At 38.0% G+C, this 18,504-nt stretch overlaps 1 protein-coding gene across 2 annotated transcripts in view; it reads left to right on the top strand.

Annotated features, from left to right (window-relative positions):
* Positions 1–207: 207 nt before the first annotated feature.
* The window catches only part of LOC150100494 (putative choline-phosphate cytidylyltransferase), a 146,957-nt gene continuing 128,660 nt past the window's right edge, over positions 208–18,504 (top strand). For both annotated transcript variants that reach the window (XM_090402461.1, XM_090402462.1), the window contains exon 1: positions 208–391. The gene's annotated coding sequence lies outside the window, so the exon portion shown is untranslated. The remainder of the gene's footprint in view (positions 392–18,504) is intronic.

Raw genomic sequence — 18,504 nt, 5'->3', positions numbered from 1 at the left:
TGATTTAATTGTAGCCGCCTGTTCTAGTAAATTCATTTTAATATGAATCCATACCACATATTTATATTAATTTAATTATATGGAAAAATTAACACTCTTATTTTTCGGATATATCCCTCTACATCTATATCACCAGATGTTCCATGTTCGGCATATACAAGTGACGTGTGTGGTTTGCTTAGTTATGTTTGATTGTGATACGTCTGATGCATGTTTACACTCGAGTCTTAAGTTCGAATTATAACCTTTGATCATGTTGACGTTATTACTTCTTAACAGATTTGCACTTTTTAAACTCTTGATACGATTATTTTATGACTTATAGAAATTTCTGTAATACCTGTGATATAGGAAGAGGCACTAGGTATTTTTAAACGAATATATACTTTCGGTAAGTTCCTGTATTTGAATACCGGTAGTGAATTAAGTGTGTTAAAATAGCGAAAAAAAAAAGTGACAATATACGTGGTTTTTCAAAGCCTACACTGTAGGTATGCCATGCTCGTTAAGTTCCAGTAGAGAAGTAACTTAAAGGATTACTACGATGATAATTCAGATATATGTAAGGGAACTGATATCCTTATGCTTAGTGGGCACCACTATACTGTGCAGTGAAGAATTCTCTTTGAATATTGCGGCATCTTTTGAATGCGTATTAAATATGGCATAAGTGATTTGCGTACGTGACTACAGTGAACGCATCTGTAAAACGTGTTTTTTAAGACCAATAACCACCTAGAGTTAAACAAAAAAAAAAAAAAAAAGTAGAAAGTTGGAGAACCGAGTTGGGGTGGAATTTATGTCCCTTCCCACCTGATGTTATTCCGGATGTACCGAAGTTCAGTTTGTTTTTTTTATTATTTATTATTGTTTTTATAACTCATACAAGACCCCCCCCCACCTCAAGTAAAGGTGAATTGATTTCATATGTAGGCGGCAGGGTGGACAACTGCAATCCTGGATTTTTCATCTCATAAAAACATGGAGAGGGGAAATAAAGCATAAGTTGCATGCCATTCTCATATTTTTTACTTGCATATTTTGCCATGTACTGTTGTTTGGGTTAAATGTTAGGTTGTGCTGATGCAGGTTGGAAAAGGAGTATACCTTCGAATTAATTATAATTTCTCTTACATACACTGTGAGACTATTTAAAGAAATAAGGATTGTTTACTAGTGTTGTTGATTGTAATATGTTTAGATTATAGATTATTTGTTTTGGAGTGGCTGTATGCTAATTCTGAGCAATATAGAAATAATTATGAAAGTTTTCAGGAAATGATATTAAGTAAATCATACAAAAAAAGCTGCTCTTTGCAGTAATAGATTTATGTAATGATATCTGTTATCACAATAGTTAAATCAAGGTTTATTATTTTTATGTGTTATACGCTGAGAGTATTTGTAACATTTCTTGGTGATGAAGCAGTGGAGAAGATCTGGAGATGTGTGACCAAGAGGGTGAGTGGTCTGTGGAATGTCCCTATGATGATGATAGATAGAGGTTTGTGGGTTGCAAAAGTTAGTTAATAATAGAAAAGAGGGAATACGATAGTTAACATTTAAGTTAGTAAAAGGGTTTTATAGAATTAATGTATAGGAAATATTTTGGCATGTGTCAGAGATAGCAGAAAAAGAGATCCCTGAAAACTGAGTGTGAGTGTGGAGACTCTTAACAGTCTTAAGAACAGATTTTTTTGGTTGACAAGTGGTGAATGAGTAGAATGGGTTGACAGAGTTAGTTGTACATTGTCAATGAGTTGAAGATGAGTCTTCAGACTCTGTGGAGGTGCCCGTTTGATAATAACATAATTTTTTGTCACTGTGAATCATTTTTCTCCAAAATTTAAATACTGTAATGACAGTTTTTAGTAAGGATCCGAAATACCATATCTTATTCAGTTCAATCCAGTCATAGTGGATTTCTTATTTCGTATTATTTTGTATCATTCTTAATTTCAACCTAGTGCAGAATAGCTTTTGTTGTTTTGGATTATTTTACAATATGATATGATTTAAACTAATGTTGCAATGACTTGAAAGTTTAGCAAAGATCCCATATACCAAATGGGATTAAAATCATCTATTGAGCATTGATGATGATGCATACATGAAGACAGTATAAATATAATAGCTATGTACGTATTTTGTAAATGCATCTTAAAAACTTAACTTTCAGATATGAAACCCAGATATATGGATATTATCATTATCATGGGACTTCCGTATAATAAATTGAATGCAGAAGGTCTGCTTTAGGTATCATATTTTCTCACTACATATTATATTATTATTATCACCACCCAAGACCCCATGGAGTCAAAGACTCATCTAGGAGGTCTTATTATCATACACACAGCTCATCTTATTATGCTTTAAACACACTCTAATTCTCTGCAGACACCACACTCTCATGCAAGACATTCCAATCATTCCCAACTGCACATAAAAAAACCTGCTTCTCACTCACTCCCCTGCTCACACCTTCTTTATACAGTTTCCAGGGATGATCTCTGGTTCTCCCCTGATCTCCCACTGTTTTCTGTAGAACCTCCCCAACATTGATCCTATAACAACCCCTTACTAACTTGTAGGTCTCTATCATATCTCCCCTTCTTCCTCCTATTAACCAGAATGTAAATTGCATCTTCTCTTTCTTCATATTCGACATTCCAGAGGTTAGAAACTACCTTAGTTCAGTCGCCTCTGGACCTGAAAACCAGGTGACCAAACCAAATCTGGGCACAGTAGTCCATGTGTGGTGTAATCAAAGCCTTATACAATGGAACAAGAATCTCCCAACTTCTGCAAGTCAGTGTCCTCTGCATCATTCCCAGAAGTCTTCGTGCTGTCTTCACAATTTTGGCGATGTGTCCCCTAAATTTCAGATCTTTATCTGCTATCATCCCAAGATCTCTTATTTCCTCCACCTCTGACAGTATCCTCACCAAGCATAAATTTTGTATACCATCTTTGTTTCCCAAATTTTAAAACCTTACATTTTGCAACATTGAACTCCCATCCCCATTCCTGTGCTCAATCACTCAATTTATTCAAGTCTTCTTGTAAGGCCACAACATCTGCTCTACTCTTCATGGTTCGTCCCAACTTTGCATCATTTGCAAACAACTGAATATCTCCATCCAAACCTTCACCGATGTCATTAATATATAAGTTAAACAGTAATGGCCCTAAAACAGAGACCCCTGTGGCACACCACTAGTGACTTTACTTTTCCTGGATATTGCTCCCCCATACTTGCTAATACCTATCAGATAACCTGTCTCCATTCCAATGCACTAATCTAATATCCAACCACATCCGCTCTAATTTGCCTATCAACTTATCATCATGAGGTAATCTATCAAAAGCCTTTGCGAAATCTAAGTGTATTACTGTGTATCCCTCTTCTCTGTCCAAGGAAGCAGTCACTTTATTTGTAATAAGTAAGTAGATTACTAAAACATGACCTACCTTTAGCAAATCCATGCTGTGCATCAAAGATAATATCATTGTTGTCAACCCAATTCTGGATCCTGGTTCTCACAAGTTTCTCCAACAACTTAACCACAACATCTGACACACAGATAGGCCTATAATTTGATGCTTGAGTTCTATCATCTCCCTTATGAAGTGGCACAATCTTGCCCTCCTTCCTCTCCTTAAGAACTTGACCCAGTGCAAGACTCGTATTAAAAAAATATATCAAGGCAGGTGTCAACTGCCTGGCACATTTCTTTAGAATACGTGGTGATATATTATCAAGTCCCACAGCCTTGTTATCATCTAGTTTGCTCAACTCCCCATACACTTCTTGCTCACTTACAGTCAGAGTCTCCTCCCCATCATCAACTGCTCTCAATCTCTCCATGAAGTCACATTCACAAGATTGAACGACCTTTATCAATTGCTCATTAAGTATCTCCACCACACATTCCGCAACAGCTGTCTTCATATCATTTTCTCCAATCGGTGTCATCCTTCCATAATCTTTTTTTTTTTTTTTTTTGCTGGCTACATATCGAAAGAACTCCATAGGATTCTTTTTGACTTCATTAGCTAATTTCATTAGCTACTCTTGCCAACCAAGTTACCTGCCTTGCCTGGTCTTTGTAATCCTCATGGAATTGGTTATCACCACTTCTCTTATGCTACCTTCATAATGCCCTTTTTCTCTGTATCGCATGCTTAATCTCTCTATTCATTCATTCCACACCTATCTTATTAAACCTTCTGACCCTGGGAATACATTTAGACATTGCTTCTACTAGATAGTTCTTGAAAATCCCCCAAGCTGCATTGATCTCTCTTTTCCAACTAACTCCTCATTCCATGCTACACCTGCAAGCTGTCTTCTGAGCTCTTCATAATCACCCCCCCCCCCTTGTAGTTCCACATATACCCTTTCTCACAGAGGTCCTCACACTGCTGGCAACCACCCATGTAAATCACCTTATGGTCACTCTAACCAATTGTTGGGTAATTAGACACCTCATTTATAATTACATCCTCTGATAAGATGATCAAATACAAGACCCTCAATCCTTGTGTAACTCTGTTGCATACTGTCTGAGTTAGTCATCCCTCATGAACTCAAGAAATTCATTTTCTTTGCAACCATAAACCTTTTGTAAGTGGGAGCCACATAAGAATGATACTTTATATATACTATCTATGCAAGGAACTACTTTACAGCCTAGCAGAACTTTATTTGGCGAGCACCTATTCACTTAAGTCATGTATCTTTCCTCATCATAATCTACAGAATTGCATATTTTCTCAGTTTTTTCTCGCAGAATTTTCAAAGTCCCAATGTTTATCCTTGATATCTGCTTTTATACCCTTTCTAAAGTTTCTTTATCCTGTTAAAATCATTGTAACTAGTTTTGCACTCAGTATTGCATGTGGTCTAATCACGACTTCAATAGAACCTCCACATTTGTCTGCAGTTAATGTTGAAAGAATTTGACAAACATTTGTAAGCAGCCCAAGAAAATCTGTAATCCTGCCAAGCAAGGAATTAGCAATTCCTTAAATAACAGTATGGTGTGTTCTCAGGAAATAATTACATATGAAAGGCTACAAGTTGCAGTTAATGCAGACACTGCACCCCAAGGACAAAGAAAAAATGTTAGACTTTTGCTTTAAAATGTTGGATGATATGGAGGAGGATGTCTTTGCTACACAACTCACTTTTTCTGATGAATCAACTTTTCGCTTAAGTGTTGAAGAGAATTGTCTCGTTACCTGAGAATATGGAAGACAGAACATCTACGTGCAGACATTATTATTACGGGCAACTCCAAGGAGTTGACAGACTCATCGAGGGAGGCCCTAACATCATGTCAAGAACAACTATTCGACATTCACACATTATCTATCATACCTCGCCTTGAACTCATTCACAGTCATACCACCCACAACAGACTCTGGCAGCTTATTCCACTCATTCACCACTCTCCAATTAAAAAACCTAGCTCTAACACCCTTGCTAACCACATTCTTGCCCAGCTTCCGTGTATGGCCCCCTAGTCCTCCCACCACCAGTCCTATTCTCAAAAATATCTTCTGAATTAATCGTATAGAAACCCTTCAGTAATTTGAATGTCTCAATCATATCACCCCTCCTCTGCCTATCGACCAATTTTTGCAACCCACAAATCTTCAACCTGTTCTTATAAGGTTCATTCCATAGACCTGCTATTATCTTGGTCACTCGTCTCTGGATCCTCTCCACCTCCTCCCCATCAAGAAGAAACCCTGGCACTCATATCTGGGCACAGCAGTCCAGATGGAGTCTTATCAAGGCTCGATACAGAGGAACAATAACTTGTTTGTCTCTGTTTGTTAAAGTATTTTTCAGCAACCAAGTGATGCTGATTTAGCCACTTTTGCAATGTGCCCACTACACTTCAACTCCCTATCCACCAGCACTCCTAAATCTATGGCCTGATGAATCTTCTGGAGTACGGTTACACCTATGTGATATACTGCTTCTAATCTTTTCACTCCAAAATGCATAACCTTACACTTTGCCACATTAAATTCACATCCATTTTCTTTAGCCCAGTACTCCAAACTAACCAAATCATCTTACAAAATTTTGACATCCTGTGCACTCACTATTGCTCTACCCAACTTTGCATCATCAGCAAACAAATTAACACTTCCTCTCAGATCCATTCCTATGTCGTTAATGAACAAATTGAAAAGTAGTGGTCCAAGAACAGAACCCTGCAGCACACCACTAATCACAAGTAGTCTTTTGGACTCCACTCCTGAATAAACCACTCTCAGGTATCTCTCCATCAACCACCCTCCTATCCATCTCACCAACCCAATATCCTTCCCCATCTGCTCTAGTTTACTGATTAAAGTTCCATGTGGTATCCTGTCAAAGGCCTTAGCAAGGTCCAGTAGAATCACTGTAATCCCATTACCCTTATCCAGTTCAGCCATCACTGTGTTATAAAATGTGAGTAAGTTACTGAGGCATGATCTACCCTTCACAAAACCATGTTGTCCCCCATACAGTATTTTTCTCTTGACTAATTTCTCCAAGACCTTGACAACGATTCCTGAAATGCTAATCGGTCGGTAATTTACAACAGCAGTCTTGGAACCTCCTTTATGCAGTGAAACTATTTTCCCCTCTTTCCACCCCCTCGGGACTAACCCAGACCCGAGACTCAAAGTAAACAAAATGGTCAGGGGCACTGACAATTCTTTAGCTGCTTCACGTACAACACGAGCTGGTATACCATCCAATCCCACAGATGCATTGACATTGAATTTTTGTAATAGACTATTCACCACAATTCCTATATAATATATTGGTTCATTCATTTCTGCAATATCACTGCCTGGATGATATATATTCTTGCAAAGTGCTCGCTCAGTAATTCAACTATATCAACTCTTTCGGTTACCTCCCTACCATCGGCATTCTTTAAAATCATTCTGCCATATACATTTTTTCTTTTACTTGCAACATATCGAAAAAACTGTTTGGTATTCTCTTTAGCCTGCATGGCTAATGTTCTTTCATAATCAGTTTTTGCTTTTCTTACCACACTCGTTACTCTTCTGGCCTGCGCTTTATACCGTTCATGTCCCTGCTGGTCACCTTTTTCTTAAATTCCCTCCATAGTTATTTCTTTTTTTGCAGCTCAAGCTTAATGGTGTTACTCATCCATTTAACCCTACTTGATTTACTATTCGGACTCGAGGTATACAGTCAGCCATTGCCTCATGCAAACACTAACTGCCTCCCATCCGCTATCAACATCTAGCCCTTACAGTTTTACATTCCATGGCACTGAACCAATCAAACTCCTAAGCTTGTCATACTTACCAGCCCAATAATTCCACATGTACTCTGTCTTAATTGTAAATTCCACACCTTTTGCCACCTCCCAAGTCCCTATGATCACTCTCACCAATTGGTGGTAACGTGGTCATATTCGTTACAGCCAAATTCTCAGATGTAATTACTTGGTGAAGCACTCTCTGACCCCTAGTGTTTTCCATTACATGCTGTCGCAGATAGTTATCCCTTAATAACTGCATAAACTCCAATTTCTTCCTCCCATGTGTCCTCTCCTCCTTCCAATCAATGTTACCAAAGTTGAAATCTCAAAGAATAATTACGCTCTTTCCACTCTTCTATTTGCTTATGCATACTATCTTCACCATCTATTCCATCACCTGGTCTTTAGCAGCACGCAACTGTTTATTTTGTTCTCCTAGTTTCAATCTCACACCAAATACCCTTCAATGTGCTCTTTTCTCCATCCAGCAGTTCCACTTCTATTCTCCTTGGCTGTAGCTCATCAGCTATCATCAATAATACACCTCTTCCCATTTTATCTCCATGTCACTTCTGAACACACCATACCCCTCACATTCAATCCCACTAGCTATATCTTCTTCTCTCAGCCATGTTTCACTAATGCCAATAACCTATGCCCTGGAAGTTCCAACCAAGGCTAAAAATTCTTCCTTCTTGTTCCTAATACTTCTGGCATTAGTATACATGTATTGCAGAAGCCCATTTGACTCATCCCTATTTTGATGCCTTATACTAACTATCCCATTCCGATTTGTTGTCTTTTGTACTCGCTCGGGCATATTACACACATTCATACACTCGACTGTCTCCCTAAAGTCTGCATATCTACTCCCCCCCCTCCCATTAATAACTCTAGTTTCCCTGATTCTGCACATCCACTTACACTACCTTCAACAGCACCTTTTCATGTCTCCTTACACCAAATCCTTTCAAATGTAAACCATCCATCTTATATAAATCCTTTCGCCCATCGAACTCACTCCACACATCCACAAATTCAACACCACTCCTCCTGCATAATCCACTCATAAAGTCATTAGCAATTATGGCCCTCCTTCTATACTCTTCACTGTCATACCGTGGCAACAGATTCACCATTCTAACTCCCTCACTCTTCTCTTTTGCTACTTCAAGCAATTCCTTCAAATCCTGTCTCGTAGCCATTTTTCTTCCTTTCAAATCATTTATACCTGCTACTACTATCAAATCTTTCACCTGCTGCTTTTGCATTCTAATTGACTTGCATATATCCTTAATGTTTGCACCAGGTTGGTACGATTTTGTTAAACTCTCAACTTTCACACCTCTTACTAAAGAATCTCCGTACAACACTCGCTCTTTCATTTTGTGTACACTCACTATCATACTCTTATTTTTCCTATCATACTTTTGCCGTTTATTAGTCAGTACACTCGGTAAACATTTTTCTCAACGCTCCAGCTGCCGATTTGCCCTGTGTATCACTCCGCGTAACTGTGAGATCTCACTCATTGCATTAGTCTCATCATTTTTATTTTCCGTTAATTCATTCGTTCGTTCTGTATGTTTACCTTCATTAAACATGAAAGAAATTCGTCAAAAGTGAAGGTGTTTTGTGCAATTGCTTGCAGAAATATTTATGGGCCTTTTTTCTTTTCTGAGGCAACAGTAATTAGGATGTCATGCCTTAATATGTTACAGATCTGATTGTTCCCTCAATTTGAAGATGACTCTGCTGACATCATTTTTAAGCAAGATGGGACACTACCTCACTTTCACCATACTCAATTTTTTGTAACACTGCTGGATGGGTTGAAGTGGGACTTAAGATCTTGTGCTTTGCAAGTGGTCATCAGGTTCCCTGACTTGATCCCTTGCAGTTTTTATCTTTGGAGATTCATTAAAGATACCATTTACGTGCCACCCCTACCCACCACATTGCAAGAACTTTGGGCATCAAATTGTAGCAGCAGTGAATTGAATAACCGTCGATCAGTTATAAAGAGTCTGGCAACAAGTGGACTGCTTGTTTTGATATGTGTCGTATTACAGGAGGTGCATACGTGGAGATATGCCTGAATATCCGATAGTTTTCCTGTTAGTGATGTATGTTTATAACTTATCTTTATGTTACTGGAAATAAAGAATTCATAAAGAAATACAATCTGTTCCTTTATTTTGAATAACCCTGTATATTGAAACACACACACACACACACACACACACACACACACACACACACACACACACACACTCACACTAGCAAGTAAGGAAAAGTAACTTACTGCCATTCTTTATAAGGATTTTTTACAGTAGTATCTGGATTACTGTGATCAGGTTTGATGCTAACCTTTGGTTTCTCGAGAATGAGAAAGCAATAAAGCATGTGTTATTTATTTTCATAAATTAATGACAACACAGAATGATACTAAAATAATATTTATTAAATTATTTGCTGATATTTTGCTGGTATTATATCCAGTACCTTCAGAGCACAAAAAAGTTTGTCACAGTACTCGAAACAACAACAATTTGGTATAACTTTCGCATACGGTGACAAACTGATTTTATGCTCTGAAGATGCTGGATATAATACCAGCAAATAAGTTAATAAATATTATTTTATTATCATTCTGTGTTGTCATCATTACTGTGAAAACAAATAACATGTACTGTGAACACATAAGCATTTCCATGCATTTAATAAAGCAGAATGTTTAGAGGTATGTGGTCAAGGTTACAGCAGGCTTAGAATGTTCCCTGTAGAAATATATTACAGATTTAAATTTAAAATTCCAAGAAATCAGTGGCGCACTCGGGATTTAATCTTGGAGGGGGCTGAGCACCCAAGATTTAATCTTGGGGGGGGGGGGGGTTGAGTAGACGATTTGAGAATATACACATTGCATATGCATACTGCTAGCATCTGCAGTGATTGCCAATATATGATACCAGTGATCTCCTCTGGCCCAGCTTGGGCAAACGAAGTAGCTCCCGAGCACTACTTCGTTCGCCTTGCGTTCACAGTGGCCAGGATTCCCAAGCGCTATAAGGTATTCCCACATTATGTGACTGCTAATTCATAAGTAGCATAGAAATAGAAGACATGACACAACATAAATTAAAAAAAAAAAAAAGAATTTTAATTAGGAAAAGATTTTTGGAAATTTTTCTAGTGTTTTTTTCCTTTTTCTTTTAAGGGAGACAGGGTGCACTAATGCAAAAAATTATATTCTTGTTTAATCTTTTATCCAAGTGTCAGCAAAGTTTGCAGGTGAAATTTCTTTACAACTAGGCTACTATGTGTATGGAAGCTAATGACTTCACATTAATTGCCTTATTATCCCATAATGCAAGGTTACATCCTCTCTGCATGTGTATAATGTTATGTGTTATGGGAAGGACCACTACTCGGACTAGTTTTGACCTTTATTGAGGTACTGTTAAAGTGCAGGGGTACCTCTCCAAAAACTGAATGACCTACAAGCTTACTCTAAATCTCACTGAGTGACCCTAAAGGATCACTATTATACTCACCACTCCTGACCTGACCCATGACAAGAAACAAAACTCAGCTGTATCTCTACTCAGTGATAGACAAAAACCCACCACTGAGCAGAACTGCTCTAGGAAGAGATACTATGGTTGAAGCAATGCAGAAGTCTCATATATCCCATATACAATTAAGGAAAAGGTATAACAGCGTTATACCTTTTCCTTAATTGTATATGGGATATATACAATTAAGTTGTTGAAAGTGAGTTTGATGTAGAAAAGTCTTGTTGAAAGTTTATTTTACTTGGTGATAAATTAAGTTAAAAATGCAAAGAATTATATTCTTGTTTAATCCTTTATCAAAACACAAAGTTCGTGTGTGAAGTTTCTTCATGACTATGCTACTTGTATATAGAAACTAATGACACAGATTGAAGGTTTGTGGCTTAATTTGGTTGACAGAACAGAAAAACAAATTGAGTCATGATAGAAACATGTAGGTTAAAATGAGTTTTACAGGATAAATATGAAAGAAATATTTCATTACATGGCAGGAAGTGAGGGAACAAAGGTCACTTCTGGAAATTGTGAAAGAGTAGTTAGCAAAGTGTAAGGACCAGATTTTTTGCATGTGAGTGTAATTGGTTCATTCATGACTTATTTTTCACGGTATTAACAACACCACAAACACTTTTAACAACAAAGATGTTTTATTAACGCTAATATTTCGCTGATTTTCAAATCAGTATCATCAGAGCACAACACACGTAATCGCGACAGTGAGTAAGTGAAACAATATAATTGCAAAAGACAAAAGATCTAAAGTCCTATTTTTGGTGCCCTCTAACGGGGGGGAAAAAAAAAAAAAAAAAGCAGTTATCCAGGAGTTTTTCTTAGGATAACCGTCTCCCAAATTTTTGGCAAATTAATGCAACCATATTTATCAAGGTTGGGAGAATTCTTCAAAACCATTGCTGACTCAAAAAAATAATCTTTCAGATCTATAACGACTCCTAAATAGCACATTTGTTTTCCTCCATCTAATCCTGTGTGAAGGAGTGTCCAAAGCGTGGTCTGCCAGTCCCGACTTGCCATAGTAATAGTAGCGAATGTATCTTTCATGTTCTTCCAGGCGGATGTTCACTGATCTTCCTGTTTGCCCATAATAGGCCAAGTCACAGTCACATGGAACTTCGTACACTCCTGCGTGTGCTAAAGGGTGAAGTTTATCCTTTGGCGAGCGGATCAGAGTTGCCAGCTTGACATGAGGTTTGAAGGTGGTGCGAAGGCCATGTTTCAACAATACTTTGGCTATCTTTTCCGATGTACCTCTGATATAGGGAATAGAAATGGTCATGTTGTATTCTTGTGTATTAGGGGAGGGCAGAGTAATGGGCCTATGTAGTATTTTATCTATTTTGTAGGGATTGTAGCTGTTGGCTAAGAACGTATGGCGCAGGTACTGGAGTTCAGTGGTCAGAGCTGTATCGTTAGAACAAATGGCTCTGGCTCTGTGTGTAAGTGTTTTTAAAATGCCGTACTGTTGGACTGGATGATGATGTGATTGTTTATGTAGGTATCTTCCTGTGTGTGTGTGTAGGCTTTCTGTAAATAGAAAAAGATAGTGAGCCATCTGAAAGGCGGGTGACTAATGTGTCAAGAAATGGTAAACAGTTATTTGATTCTTTTTCTACTGTGAAGTGAATTTTGGGGTGTTGGCTGTTTAGGTAGGTGACAAAAGCATCCAAAGTGTCTTGTCCATGGGGCCAGATGGCAAATACATCATCTACATAGCGCAACCACACTTGTGGCTTGTATGTAGCTGTGGTAAGTACTTTGTTTTCAAAGTACTTACCACAGCTGCCACAAGTGTGGTTGCGCTATGTAGATGATGTATTTGCCATCTGGCCCCATGGACAAGACACTTTGGATGCTTTTGTCACCTACCTAAACAGCCAACACCCCAAAATTCACTTCACAGTAGAAAAAGAATCAAATAACTGTTTACCATTTCTTGACACATTAGTCACCCGCCTTTCAGATGGCTCACTATCTTTTTCTATTTACAGAAAGCCTACACACACAGGAAGATACCTACATAAACAATCACATCATCATCCAGTCCAACAGTACGGCATTTTAAAAACACTTACACACAGAGCCAGAGCCATTTGTTCTAACGATACAGCTCTGACCACTGAACTCCAGTACCTGCGCCATACGTTCTTAGCCAACGGCTACAATCCCTACAAAATAGATAAAATACTACATAGGCCCATTACTCTGCCCTCCCCTAATACACAAGAATACAACATGACCATTTCTATTCCCTATATCAGAGGTACATCAGAAAAGATAGCCAAAGTAGTGTTGAAACATGGCCTTCGCACCACCTTCAAACCTCATGTCAAGCTGGCAACTCTGATCCGCTCGCCAAAGGATAAACTTCACCCTTTAGCACACCCAGGAGTGTATGAAGTTCCATGTGACTTGGCCTATTATGGGCAAACAGGAAGATCAGTGAACATCCGCCTGGAAGAACATGAAAGATTCATTCGCTATTATTACTATGGCAAGTCGGGACTGGCAGACCACGCTTTGGACACTCCTTCACACAGGATTAGATGGAGGAAAACAAATGTGCTATTTAGGAGTCGTTATAGATCTGAAAGATTATTTTTTGAGTCAGCAATGGCTTTGAAGAATTCTCCCAACCTTAACAAATATGGTTGCATTAATTTGCCAAAAATTTGGGAGACGGTTATCCTAAGAAAAACTCCTGGATAACTGCTTTTTTTTTTTTTTTTTTTCGTTAGAGGGCGCCAAAAATAGGACTTCAGATCTTTTGTCTTTTGCAATTATATTGTTTCACTTACTCATTGTCGCGTTTACATGTGTTGTGCTCTGATGATGCTGATTTGAAAATCAGCGAAATATTAGCGTTAATAAAACATCTTTGTTGTTAAAAGTGTTTGTAGTGTTGTTAATACCGTGAAAAATAAGTCATGAATAACCATCAATGCCTAAGCTTATCTGTTAGTGTAATTGGTTGTTGAATATAGATGAGTCCTTTCAAGTTAGCAAGCTAAAAGAGAAGTACAGTGGCCATTGTTTGAATAATCGAAGGAGAAGTATAGTAAGCATTGTGTGAATAATGAAAGCAGAGGTATAATAGGTATTGTGTGAATAAGGCTTGATGTGGGCCACCTCCCATGAATCTTAGGATTCCACAGAAATGCTTGAAAAGTAATAGTCCCAACAGTAGAAACTTATGCATAGTTTTGCTGAACCCCTTGCCATTCTGAGGTCAGGATAACCTTGTGAACTTCATCCCTATGAAAGTACTGTCAGATCTTATTTCTCATAAGCAGAATCTTAATTTACTGTAATCACTTTTGATAATCAGATTGTCAGTCAAGATATTTTTGTAGAAAGCTTTTCTGCTTGATCACAAAGTATGTTATACTTAACAAAAGATTATATTTATGTTTTAATTGTTTACCCAAGAATAAGCAAACAAAATTTGTCAAAAAACTAGCCTCCTTGTATGTAGAGGCTATTTGCTTCACAACAGCTGCCTCAGTGTCCCGTAATGCAGATCTTCTCATAATGTTTCTGCATTATGATAGCTGTATGTGGTGGAGGGAACAGAAGCATTAAGAATTTTGGATTTAGTCATTAGACGATCTGATTGCTACTGAGATGTCATACATATCCCCCAGACAGTTAGTGATCATGTAGTCTTGACTTGGAGAATGAATAGACATGTAGAAGCATTAAGACAGAAGGAAGTTATGTGGAATTATAAGGCAGTAACTATCAGACTTAGAAACCAGCTTTTAGTAGTATGATGGATGAAATATTTTAAGGGAGAGAGATCAGTAATGCATTAAGAATAAACTGTGGACACTAATGACAGATTATATATCTCAAGTGAAAAAGATAAAGCAGTTTGGTATCAAATAGATGACTGGAGAAGTTAAACAGAAACTGCAGATAAAAAAGAGAGTATGAAAGATATAAAGAGAGATGGAGAGCAGTTGCATAGGGAACATGAGACTCAGGTTAGGAGGGTGATTCTTATTGCAAGTAGAGAAAAATTGGAATATGAGGGGAGACTAATGCTGCAGTCCAGGGAAAAATCCCAAGGAGTTTTTTTGCTGTGTGATGTGTGGGAGGAAAAATGATTGGGACTTGTGTGGCCAATGCAGGTGACATTAGTACGCTAAATTTCAGAAGGGCAGAGAAACTAGATAGAATTCTACCACATGTTTTAGCTGAGTGGAACAGATGGTGTCATTAACTTGGCTGTTTAATGAAATTCTTGCAACAGAACAAGTTCATGGAGAGTGAAAGGAGGGCAGGATAGTGCCACTGCATAAGGGTAGTGATGGAATGGTGGTACAGAACCTTAGACCTGTTTGTTTTTGTTTTTTATATGGTGGTTCCGATTTTTGAGAAGTTAATGAGATCTTGTATCACCCTCAAATGCTCAGAATTGAGCATTTGAGGGTGATATTATTTATGCAGGTATTAGTGCATTTTGTTTTACTGATCTGGTTGCTTCTTACAGTGGAATGGCAGGAACAGTGGATGGCGGTGGAGCATGCACTATAATTTTTTTTGGATTTAGTAGAGACATTTGACAGGGTGCTGCATAACAAGTTGGTTTTTAATCTGCAACATATAGGTGTGGATATGAGGTTGGTAGATTGATTTGGTGGCTGGCTTTCTGATGAATGTCACAGGTGTGTGTGTGGAAGCAGTGTAGGATGGTTACTGGTGGAGTTCCACACAGCTCAATCCCGGGACCATTATAAGGCAGTAACATTTGAACAGATTTCTGTTCAATCTTTGTCAACAATATTGCAACAAAATTACTGGAGATCCTCAATTTATGGATGATACAGGAATTTGGGATGGTTATTATTAATAGTGCAGATGTTTTAGCTCTTTTTTTTGAGGGGGGGGGGATATTTGATTGGGCTGGAAAGGTGGGCAACTGAATGAGGTTATCAGTTCACGTCAACTAACTGCAAGGTTTTGAGATTTAGGATCCATTTTGATTTTAAGATGAGATGCCCTATGCTCGAAGGACATTGACAATGGGAAAGGTAGTGATCCTGTTATCTGGAGCTTTGATCAGACCACATCAGGTGCTGAGGTCTGGTCACTAGGATTTGATGGGGGATGAGGTAGTCTTGGAGAGGATGCAGAGGTACATATCAGAAAATGATATTGAGACTATTGGGCTGGATGGACTAGGGACATGCGCTGTAGAGTTTGGTGGATGTGCGTAAATTTATTAACATAAATCAAAGAATAAGGCAAGAAGACGCCATTCTCCCAAAATTCTTCAATTAACACTGGAACATATGATGAGCAATTTAGAATGGTCCAATAAAGGAGTCAATATTAATGGAATTAAATTAAACAACCTAAGATTTTCTGATGATATTCTTATTATTAAAAACAATATGACAGATTTAAAGAAATGAGAGGGGTGCTTAAGGGTCAAAGCTGTATAACTGAGAGGAGACCTCCACATAGTCTTTCAAGGAATGCGTAGAACCGACCAGGGCTTCTGACCTAATGTTCTATCCTCACCTTCTCGTGGTGCACCCTGTTGGGTATCTACATGAACGTGGATGGGCTGGCAATTTGGGATTTAGCCAACCAAATTGTATTCTTATTGGTTAAACCAAAATAAAAAATGATGGTACAACATAACAAAATTTCATGCCGGCTGGGGCGTCGCCCAGTTAAATAAGGCCCCCGTTGTTTTCGCCAGGGAACCAGGGCAAACAGCCAAAAGTCAGCTACTGGAACAAATCTGAAAACACACCCCAACTCAACATCACCAGAGTTAAAGATTGGTACTATCAACATAAGAAGCCTGAATGGCAAAGAAATGGAGCTAGCTGAGGAATTAGATAAGTACCAGATCGACATAATAGGGGTGACTGAAACAAAAAAAGACAAAAACTGGTGAGATCTTTCTGAGCAATAAATACAAAATGTTATATTCAGGCAATGAAAATCAAGGAAAAGAAGGGGTAGCCATAGTATTCAACACAAAATACAAGGCTAATCTTCTTGAATGGCAGGCAGTCTCAAGTAGAGTAATGTGGACAAATATGAGAATGGAAAACTGGACAGTGAGACTTATTTGTGCCTGTGGTCCCACAGAAGGTTCTACTAAGGTAGAAGTGGAGGAATTTTTTGATGCTTTAGAAAAAGCAACTGACACAATGGAAAAGGAAAAGTTGAAAAGTTTTGTACGTCTCACAATCATTTCCTACTCTGCTATTTAGATCCTTGTTGAGGATCTAAATAGCAGAGTAGGAAATGATTGTGAGACGTACAAAAATATTTTGGGAAAATTTGGAGAAGAAGAGCAAAGCTAATAATAATGGCAAATACCTGTTGGATTTCTGCTCAGGACATGGACTGATTATTACTAACACCATGTTCCAACATAAAAATGTGCACAAATTCACGTGGAGAGAAGAGGCAAGGAATAAGAAAAGTCTCATTGATTATGTTATTGTTGATAGTGATGTTTTCTCCCTGGTGCAGAATACCAGAGTGTACAGAGGATTTGAAATTGTAAGTAATCACTATTTAGTCTTGAGCAGGATAAAATTGAATTTCATATTGAAAAGAATAACATGTAAGAAAGTTTTAAAGCGAATAAAAGTTGAGCAGCTCTCAGATGTGAACTGTAAACTAAAATACACAAAGATTATTGTAGAAAAAATGAAAGAGTTTGAGAACAGGAATCAAACTTTGGAGATTCTGTGGCAAGTCTTGAAGAAATCCCTGATTGATTCAACTAGAGAGGCATGTGTTGAAGTTGTCTGCAAGGATAGAAAAATTAGAACTCCATGGTAGACACAAGAAGTTAAAGAGGCAGTGAAGGAAAAGAAGAAGGCATATCAAAAGTTCCTGCCAAATAAGTCAGCTTGTGCTCTTAGAGAATAAATACAGAGACAAATGCAAGAATGCTAAACACTGTGTAAAACTAGCTAAACAAAAGTCATAGGAGAACTCTGGCAAGAATATAGAAAATAAATATCAAGAAGGTGGCAAAATATTCTGGAGATAGTTGAAGAAGCTTAGGAATGGAGGAAAGAGTGCTGTAAAAGGAGTTAGAGATGATAAAGGTGACATGAAAACAGAAGAAAAAGATATCCTTGAAGTATGGAGTAATTACTTTGAAAACCTCTAAATGAAACAAGCAGTGATGACAGCACAGTGGTAAAAAAAACACTGACCAGGCATGCAGTCAGGAATACATATCCATACTTGAAGTAGAAAAAGTCATCAAAGGCTTGAAATGTGGAAAGGCAGCAGGAGTAGATGATATTCGACCAGAAATGCTGAAGATGTATGGTGGTAAGAGTCTTACTGTGGCTGCACTGCATAGTTCAGAAAGCCTGGACAGAGGGACGAATTCCCGATGATTGGAGCAGAGCTCTCATAGTACCCATATATAAAAAAGGAAATAAAACTGAATGTGAGAATTACAGAGGTATTTCCCTACTGAGTGTTCCTGGCAAGATCTATGCAAGTATGCTTGAGAAATGATTGAGAAGAATTGTGGAAGAAAAGCTAGGTGAAGAACAAGCTGGATTCAGGCCAAATAGAGGCTGTCAGGATCATATCTTCACTTTATG

This window comes from Typopeltis vanoorti, chromosome 13, assembly GCF_054136105.1.
Source record: "Typopeltis vanoorti isolate ZY-2024b chromosome 13, IOZ_Tvanoo_1.0, whole genome shotgun sequence".
NCBI classification, from domain to species: Eukaryota; Metazoa; Arthropoda; class Arachnida; order Uropygi; family Thelyphonidae; genus Typopeltis; species Typopeltis vanoorti.
This window is presented reverse-complemented; position numbering and strand designations above follow the sequence as displayed.